The sequence below is a fragment of the Pipra filicauda genome, unplaced genomic scaffold, assembly GCF_003945595.2.
Source record: "Pipra filicauda isolate LSUMZ 115617 unplaced genomic scaffold, ASM394559v2 scaffold368_size711631_pilon, whole genome shotgun sequence".
Lineage (NCBI taxonomy): Eukaryota > Metazoa > Chordata > Aves > Passeriformes > Pipridae > Pipra > Pipra filicauda.
In genome coordinates this window covers 65,120-75,356 of record NW_024104496.1, presented here as the reverse complement: position 1 = coordinate 75,356, position 10,237 = coordinate 65,120, and the positions used below count along the sequence as shown (strand labels likewise).

The 10,237-nt window shown below is 39.4% G+C and overlaps 1 long non-coding RNA gene across 1 annotated transcript; it reads right to left on the bottom strand.

The window, feature by feature from the left end:
• Positions 1-488: 488 nt before the first annotated feature.
• LOC120323897 lies at positions 489-10,007 on the bottom strand. The gene is made up of 3 exons (XR_005564812.1): positions 9,950-10,007; positions 6,648-6,784; positions 489-598 (listed from the first exon to the last, which is right to left on the bottom strand). It is a non-coding gene; the product is annotated as an uncharacterized LOC120323897 (long non-coding RNA).
• Positions 10,008-10,237: the final 230 nt, after the last annotated feature.

The following is a 10,237-nucleotide window of genomic DNA, read 5'->3' as shown; positions in this document are numbered from 1 at the left end:
ATATTTTAAAAATATCTGCTCCTTAAAAATGAAACACATCATAACTTAGGTGCAATCTTACTTTTTGTATATTTTCTGCATATAATACTCCAGTGCTTTTGTAAATGAATCCCAGTGATAATGAATCAAACACCATGAAAATAAACACAAAGTAGCTTATAAGGCAAAGTAAGAAGTCATTACTGAGCTAAGCCATTTAATTGGTGAGCATTTCAAAACAAAAGATAAAAGTATTATTTTGTACGTCCAAAAGTTTAAGTTACTTAAAGTAACTCTCCTTTGGAACTGCAGACAAGGAGAGCTCACAGACCGTGAATCCTCTCATCAATTTATGAACTTTCTCCAGTGCTGTTGCTTAGCTTTCAGACCAAGAGGAGCAGGCAGTTTTACAGACCACATTCCACTGCAGACAAGAGGTAAATAAGCTTTATTAACAAGAAAGAAAGAACTTGTTAAGTGCCTACCTTCTCTTCATTTTCTTGGTTCCAGCTCCTCTGCAGTCTTCAGCTTTGCAAAACTCCCCCAGCCTGTGTGACCCCACAACAGACTCTTGAGTGATTCATTGTGGCAAACTTCCTTCTGTTCAGCTTCAGACTTGCTGAGGTGGAAAAAATAGAACAAAGGAAAAAGTAAAGAGTGGAGGCACTGACAGGAGAAACTCAAATCGTCTTAAGAAACGGTGGATCTGGTTAAGGCACGCTGTTCTTTCACCATGACAGAGAGCTAGTTTACTGACTATTGACTTTGCCTGTAGGTCAGTAGGGTGCTAATGCCAGGCAAGGCAAAAGGCATTTTGCCCCTTGATAGGATTTAAAGGTAATCTTCAGGAGAAAGAGTGAACAGTTCTTAGTATTTGGGGGTGTGATTGCTAATCCAGTAATGATGCATGATTGATTTATTAACTGTTTCACTTGCAGAAACAAATGGAAAAATGTTCTGCCAAGAATCTGCCATTCTTTGATAGAGACCACAATGTCTGAATCCCTTTCTTAGAGCAAAGCCATGGCAAATGCTGAGCCTGTGTTTCGCAATGAGGGATTAATTCTGTCTTAATGCATAATCCTGTATGCTCACAGAGGAGAGAGTGCTGCAGAGAATTTTAAAAAAGCAGGCAGAAATATATCTTGTGTGTTATATGCATTTATAGACAAAGAGGAAGAAATATTTCTTCATGCATTTTTTCCCCTGTTATCACATCGTCAGTAGCTAAAGTAAGTACATGTAAAAAGTTAAGCCATTAGTGCTTCCCCTACTTCTTCTCCTCCACCACCACATCCTAATTCCATGTGTGTCATTGCCACAAAAGTGAGCAACTTGCATGTGGTAGGTTACACACTGTAGGTTACTCTTCAACAGGATTATGGGGCCTTGAAGAACACTGGAGCCTCTTACACAAGAAAACATCCTCTGCTCCAAAAGGCTTACAATCCAACCAGTCTCCTCACTGAAGCAGCTGCATTAGCAGCTCAGACAAAAATCATTCATTCAAAGTATTCTCTAAATTCCCATCCTATAGGCATCTATTTTCATTTTGCACTGATACATCTGGGAACAGACTTACTGATTTAGAGTGACCTAAGTACAAGGATCAGAGGCAGAAGTTTCCCCCCCGAAAGGTCAGGTGTGCAACGTCTAGGTGTCATGTACAGGTCCCTTATCACATACAGCATTGAGCCTTTTAAGTTGAATTCATGTCTCACTTTCAGAATTCTTCCCCACTCAGCTATCCTAAATGACATCTATTCCCTGTTATGGCTTTAAAACAACACTGCTTTTGAAATAAGAACTATTAACACTTGCATTATGTCTTCATGCCAGGAGGTCTTCTCTATTTGAATTGTCGGTTTAATTGTTAATTACTTTATGACCTAGATATCTCATAGAACTAGTCGAGATGCAGATCTTGGTTCAAACAATCTGCATTCAGCATATATAGCAAGTGAGACTTCTTAGCTGGCAATAAACAAAATAAGAGAGACTGAAACAGGAGTGAGGAAGGGAACACAGCCTATATGAAAGGCCAAAAGTTGTCTAGGCCCTTAGCCTGATCTATACAGCCAGAACTCTGATCCTGTATGAATCCTACAGCAGCTAAACAACATTGCTGAGCCTTCTACCACATTTTTTCCTCTTCAACTCCTGCCTTCAAATTTAACAGAACATGTGATTAACACTCAAATGCAACCCTCTGCTCTTTACATAGCAAAAAAAATCTCCATTCAGCAGTCCATTTCCTGGATAATGTGAACAGTCAAAGTTGGTCTAAAAGTAGGTGGAGTTGGCCATGAGCTGCACAAGGTGTGCAACCAGTGTGCCATTATAAGAGATCTGCATAGAAACAACTCCTGCAAGCAAGTGAAAAATGGCTAAAGATTAAGATCCTCCCCAAAGCTAGGTCAAACTATTTTTTCTTTTAAATGAATGTCCTAGAAAAGCATTGAGTACAAAGTTGCAAATTGTGTGCAAGAAGAAATGCACTTGCATACTGCTGCTTTCTCAGCAAGTGCTCTCACTTGCACTGTGGGCAGTTTCACTGCTGATGTAAGAGCCCTGCCTAACTCTCTGCACCTCACCTTGCTTTGGCTTGTACTGTGTAATAATTGTGCTTCATCTTCCAAATTAATCTCAATGACTTTTTCAGACAGATTTGGACCTGTCCACTAATAACTCATGAATCCTGCAAGCTGATCTGGGTGTCAGAACATCTACTCAATTAACATATTGGTTTATCTTGGTTAAGTAGCAACCTTAAAAAGCAGGACAGAAATGACAAAATGTCTCAAGACAGCCATGTATCATTAAAAATTACAATAATGGCATAACATCAGGAAGTTTTCCCTCCACTTTGGTCAACTTTATGAACCTGTTTTTGTGCAAAAAAGGGAAAGGTCTACAAATAAAGAGCTATAGGATATCTTGGCAGAGGGAGGCACAGGAGCAGGGCACATTTCAGGTGGAAAAAGATGGCAACTCAGCAAGGGAGCCTGGCATACCACAGTCTAATGACAGGAGCCTCACAGGGTAACAAGTTGAGCCAAGTTAAAAAGTTTATCCTAATAGCCTGGTTTCCCACAAAGTTTATAACCTCCAAACCCGATTACAACCCCACTACATTTTCTTTAGTACAACATTATCTGTCACAAATTAAAGTGATTTACTAGGTATGTAACTACTTTGTAGAAATTCACTAAATTTAAAGAGTGGCTTGATTTTCTTCTTCAGTACAGATAATATCTTTTCCCTTACTTAACTGGTACATATTCAGCACCAGACTAATTTAAAACACCGAGACCTTATCAACTGTGTTTCTCTCTAGTATCCTAAAAATACAGACTCTTCTTCTCCTTTTTTTTTCCATGCTCATAGAAAGTAAAACAGCCTTTCACTTTATTACCTTTTATTTGAAGGCTTCCCACAAATTGCTCCTTCAAGGCCTTTAGTACCTTCAGAGGAAGAAAGTCATAAAAATCCCTTAGCTGTAGTGCCTGATACTTGAAAGTTCATGCTGACTATTGGTATCTTTAGACTGGTAACAGAGTCCCTGGTAGTGCTACCAGGAATCTCAAATACCTAAACACAAAGCATCAAATTAACCAACACAAATATTGTAATTCCTCAACATCACAATATTTAAATGGTGGATCCCAGGACTCATGTCATGTATATTGTACATGATGATTTTATCTTCCTGTATCAGTCCAGTCATAGACTTGGACATGTTATTTCTAACAAAAAAAATCACATAGAAAAAAACTGTCGCAGTCTACTGCCCCAAGAACTGACAAACTGCAGCTGGGTAATTTGCAGTTCACTCTTAGGTCCAAAACCACCTTACACTGACAGGAAGAGAAATTGAGAAGGTTATCTCCCACTGACCTGCCAGTTTCTTCCTTACAGAAAATACTGCATCTTCAGGGGTGAACAGACTTCACACATAAATCTTAACAGCTCTGTAAACATCTGCACGATGGTTCATCAATTACCCTTCCTTGCCTTCTGTCACTAGCAAAGTTTGGGAAGAATTTGTTTGTCTTGCTGGAGAATGACTTTTTCTGGAATAAAAGTCTATACCATTTCTTTGTTCTGCCTCTAGAAAGAGAATGAAGAAACATGGCTAGGTTGTTAATATAATCGATTGCCTTACAAGAGACTTTTTTTTTTTTACTCCATTTTTAGTGAACTTTGCTGAATTTCACTAGCTCCCTAAAGTCTTTCATGTTTGTTATTTCTCAGTGCTTTGAAGCTGTAGCACAATGCAAGACAGGGCAGAGATACTAGAGACACTTCAGCATGAACTGATTCTACAACCAGCCTAGGTCAGTCCCCAGGATGGCTTTTCTTAGCAGCTGGGTATACCGATGTTCTCGGGACAAACCCTACCTTTTTTCCAAAGGGCAACTTTGACTCTGATTGTCATGTCAAGTCTGTCCCTGTATATGAGAAATTATTTCCATTAGCACTAAAGAACAACTGAACTGGAGGCTAGATTTTGTGAGATTCACACAAATCACTCCTCAGCCCTTTCAGGAAGGACTCTTTTTATCCTGATTCTGTACAGCAGTTAAGCAGCCAGCTCACATCACCGTGACCTGCAACAAGGGTTTCTAAGCATAAGAGAAGGGAGGGGTAGAGGGAGAAGGGAGAAACAGAATTATGCACAGAGAACCCTACCTGCTAGTCAGGAAGAAGAGACAAATGGAATGAAAAAGATCCATGACCTAGAGAAGGTTCTCACATTACGATTTGCAAAATGTTACAGCTTTGATCTATAATCCCTGTTCTCCTATTCCTCCTCCTCCTCCTTTTACATCCATGAGCAACTGTTATCTTTTATCTTACTTGGAGCTAGAGCTTCGAGTCTGGGGAGATCAGATCTTTGCAAAGTGCTTTGCTCTTTCATGGTAGCATTAAAAAGGCAGTTTTCCATAACTGCATTTTTCTGTGGGAGCAGGATTCCTCTCCTGAAGCAGCAGCACTAACTCTATTATTATGGAGCACTTCGAGAGTCTGGACTGAAAACAAGTGCAGAGTATCAGTATATACATTTTAAAACCCAAGAGACACTCTTCTCTTATTTTAATGTAACTGATAGAGTTTCAAAAGCTTTTCAAGAATAACTCAAAATCTCTGATCAGTGCTTTTTGTTTTAAAGTTATCAGTGTCCCAAAAAGCAAAAAAAAAAAAAACCAAAACAACAAAAACCCAACAACCCCATGCCTGCAACTGAAATATCATATAAAAATTAACCATTTTTTCCTTAGGATTTACAGAGCCAAATTCTGCTTAATGACTCAACCCAGGCAAACACTAAGAATCAGTGAGTTTGACCCATGGCATTTTATTCTCTGCAACTAACCAGCTAAAGGTCCTGTTTACCAAGACACGCTCATTTCATCTGTGATATGGATACACATCCAAGCATGGCAGAGTGGATGGAAAGATGTAAAGAGAAAAAAAAATTTCTGAGAATCTAGCCGAAATTCAGGAAAGATAATTGATAGTGAGGAGAGTTTTTGTCTGAAGAGGGGCTAAACAAGGTCTCATTTCAAATAAGAAGTTGTAAGATGTTTGATTTCCCTGCTGATTCCTTAATGTTGTGACATTGCAAGTAAGAGGAGAGGTATGCAATGGAAAGGGGCAGTGTTTCCTCTCCTATTACACAGGAGCTATTCAAGAAAGGAAAGAAAGTGAGCTCAGATCTATGCTTCACTGCTCATAGCATTTGCTGACTGGCAAAGAGATACTGAGTGAAAAGGTTTAGGGACATGACATCTGTTGGCAAGGAGGAAGTTCATCATCTGCATCCCTTGCAGCTGCTGATACTTGGGCAACACACTCCTATTCTAATGTCAGTGGTCTAAATGAGGGCCATACTCTGACAGTTTAATCCCAGGAAATCTCTGCGGAATTATTAGCAAGGCTCTGACTTCCACAGCAACTGTACACTGTTCCTCAAGCACAGACAAGATTCACTAGCTTCCTATTCAGGCAGTGGAGAGTCTGCTAAAACCCTGGTGCAAACTTACTTTTAAGACAGATCTGTTTACATCTGATCACCACTACCATGAGCTTTCAGTGAACAGAAAAATATTGCCCAGTTCCTCAAGTGATTAGAGCTGGGCTATTGTCAGTAATAATTATTAAATGCAGCAAAATGCCACCTTGGTACCGAATAAAAATACTCAGAATACATGAAAATACTACAACAGCATTTCATCTTCTCTTCTACTGGCTGGAAAGCTAACATCTGTTCAGCTTTCTGAGTCTCTTGTGGATACAATAATTTTATAAACTGGAAAATTTGTTCATGACTCATCTGCCTGTATTACCAAGTGAATTTTTTAGTCCAACATCCAGACATCCATTATGTGGGCTGCTAAATGATTTACACTGATTGAACATGCATGGTATGCAGTTCTCGCAAATTTTATATGCTAGCTGTATGGAAGCTGAATGCTTGCTGATTATGCTCCAAATAGCAATGAACCCAATTACCTAAGCCACTAACTCCCAGCATGGAAACCAGAAAAGCAGCTGTTGCTTAGGTACCTTAAAGAAATGTTTGCTGTTTCTAATTTAACAATTGTAATTTGAAGTAAATGGGAGATTCACATTAGTGAAGAACACACTCATTCGTTCAAAATCACCTCTTTTAATAGTTGTTTTCAATTCTTTATGCTCCATAGCTTGTATTCCAGCGTAAGGCCTTACCCCACACCTGGGGAAGCAGACAAGAATCCAGCTACTGAGCAACTTCTGAGATGAAGCCACCAAGGTGAGAAGCCTGGAAAAAAAAAAAAAGGTAAATTTCAGGGAGAAACATAAGGACACTTCTGAATCATCCTGGGGTGAAAAACTGACTTGTATCATCCAGATAGCCAAAATGAACTTTGTTATGAGGAACGGGTACCAATGACTGCAGAAGAATCACTAAAAAAAAAAAAAAAAATAAATATTTTGGCTGAAAGCAACATGTGGAGGTCACTTAGTCCAAATGCTTTTTCACACAGGGCCAACTTCACAGTAGATATTGAGATCTTGGGCCTTGTCCACTCGAGGTTCAGTGTGGATTGAGTGATCATGTCTCTGGCTCTGTTTCCAGTGTTCTGCCACCCTCACAGGGAGGACTTTTTTCCCCACATCAAAATGGAATTTCTCTCCTTGCAACATTTCACTGTTGCCCCTTATCCCTTCATTACACACCTCTGGGCACACCAGCTTTGTACCTGGTGACAGAGCGGAACCACCACCATAGGTGCTCCATGCAGAGTAGTGACAGCAGCACACCTGGGGTACAGGTGCAAGCCCAAAGGGACATCACCACCAGAGAAAGCAGCTGCAGTTCTATAGACTGGGAGCAGCTAGAAATTTAGCCAAGAGCCTCATTTAATAGCTTATATTGCATTTCTGAGCTCTGACGCACATGCAATTGACTGACGTCACCACACAGCTCTGCATCCACAGTGCTGCTGAGTCTGTGCTTCAGGGAAGGACTTAAAGCTAGGACTGGAATAACAGGAAAATCAGGGGAGGAGGAAGAATGATTTTATTCCTTTGAGCTCACAAAGCACCTGTCATACAAAACACTTCTTTCTTTTCAGGAGCACAAAAGTCACAGTGTGTATCACAGAATTAAATGAAAAAGCCAGAAATTACCAGTGTGACTGAAATCAGAGCCCTCTCCTCTTGTTCACCAAGCACATTATGAAGACCAATGGTTAAGTGGCTTTCCATTCCAATCAATAATTAAATTGCTGTCTATAGTCAGTAAGGTTTCAGCTCCTGTTCCAGACTCCTAGGTATACCCCCAAGTATATTTGCCATGAAAAACATGAGGAGGGAGGCACCCCCTCACTCATCACACTGGTACATGGCTCAGGAGACTCAGTACGGGTGTAATCTCATCAGTTTAGCAATACAACTGATCCAAATTTAAAAAAAAAAAAATAAATAAATAAATAAATCTCTATTTAAATAAACCTTTGTATGTGTGGATCTTTTGTCTTCCAAAATTCTTGAATAATTTATTAGATATTAATGGATATGGTTTAACCATACTGTGAAATCTAAGATGGCTGCCTATATCTATCTGTAGGGTTGGGGAATGGCAAATTCAAGTTTCCCAGTTAGCAAAATTACAGCTCCAATTGCACAGAATTAGACAAAACAGAAAGAAATTAATTATAAAACTCCTCTTCACAAATGCAATTTGAGGATTCAATTAATATCCCTTTCTCGCTGGAAAGAAAGATAAGATTCTTTGGAGGATCATTCTGGAGACCAGTTTATCTGCCCATTCTCTTTCCTGCTCTACATTTTTCAGACTACTTTGTACAGTGGCTAAAAGGGAGGATATGAACAGATGGCTGTTTGCACTGATAACTCTGTCTGCTCTTAGTCAGGTTAATTGGTTACAACCCAGTTAAAGATTACAGTCTGGTAAAATGATACAGACAGTCCTTCAGTTACTCTTCACAAAAAATAAAATAAATTGCTAAGAATGAAAATGGAGTTTCAATACATGCTAGGGATTGTGCAAAACACTGCTGTACAGTATTCACCCTTCCACACTACAGCTTTAAAGAGTATAAAATTTACAGGAACATGAAGGTCAAATGGAGGTTTAAAGACACGTTCTGGAGGATCAACAAATCCTAGGATCTTTGACAGAACAGTATCAGTGTCATGATTACTTTTTATTTATCCAGGCCTTTGGCATCAAGCTGCTCATGAGACTTAGGCACCGAGTAGTATCTAATTTCATACCTCTTCCGATTATGCTGAAAAGAGATTCCCCTTCAAACAACTGGGAATGTGCCAGAAGACTGCAGCATTGTACTGATACTCACTGAAGAAGAGATTGGGTTGACCTCAGTAATTATAATCCTCAATGTGTGGTAAGATAATGGCAAAAAACATGCAATGCAATCAATAAGGGATGAAAGGATGGAAACATAAGTAGGGCTGGCCTATCCGCTTATATGGAAAATAGACACCAACTCACAAACCTGATTGCACTCTCTGAGCCTGTGAGATTGATTATTAATGATTATCATGAAAGTGTAAAAAATTCCATAGAGCCCTTGACACAGTGCTGCAGGGTACTCCACTTTAAAAGGCAGCTCTTATCCAACACCAATGAAAGCACAACATATGGATTAAAAATTGGCTAACTGTCAAACTCACAAAGATAGTGGGGAAACTTGATCAACTGAGTAAGTTTCTAGCGGGGTTCTGCAGGGTTTCATTCTGGGTACACAGATCATAAAAATAGGTTTTTCCCTCCCTCTTCTGTGAAACAGAACTGTACATAACACACGTACATGTTTGTATGTGTGATATATACACATGTGTGTATCATACTGAGACTGACAAAGAGTAGAAGAACTTGATAATAACTAAATTCAACTCAAGTAACACGTAGCACTCAAGCAAACACAATGCAATAAATGTAAGAACAGCAAACACCAGCCTCACAAGACAACAGCGTATTCTATAAAACAAAGAACTTGAAAAAATTTGGGTTTACACAAAAATAAGACACTATATACATATCTGAGGAAATAAAATGAGCATGTACAGTCTGCATTTTTGCACCGTGCTGTAGGGGAGGGGAGCAGAGAAGAGAAGCTTGTTTCTCAGGTCTTTGATTAAGAACTTGGGAGGAGGTAGAAAGAGACACAAAGAAAAGGTGAGAGCTCAAGAAAATACTTTTCAGGAGAGGCCTATGGAGCTCCAGCTGTTTGGGCTATCAAAAGGAAGACAAAGAGATTACTCGGCTACAGGATATAAATCCTCCAAAAGGAGAAAATAAAAATTATTAGAGAGATGATTAACATGGCAAAGAAAGACACGCACACGCACAAAACCCCACTGGTTCAAGCTAAGAAAATTGTGAAATCAGACAAAATTGTAATCTACAAGGTGATTAACCAGAGAAGTAAAGTACCCTGGGGGAAGACTTTTAATCTTTGCTTGGTGTTTCCAAACCAAGACTGGATGTCTTCATGGAGAACAGAAGCTTTAGTCTGATTCTTCAGATCAAGGGGAAAACAAAATTGAAATTCTGCCAAAAGCACCAGTTTTCAGCCTGTGGTGCACACCTGTAGTTTACTTCAGAAGTTGCAGGATCTTGCTCACAGTGCCGAGATCCAGGTCTTTTATCAGTCACCAATACTCCCTAACATTCATCTTCTCTCACCACCAAGTCTCGGGTTTCTTTATACCTTCTCCTTTA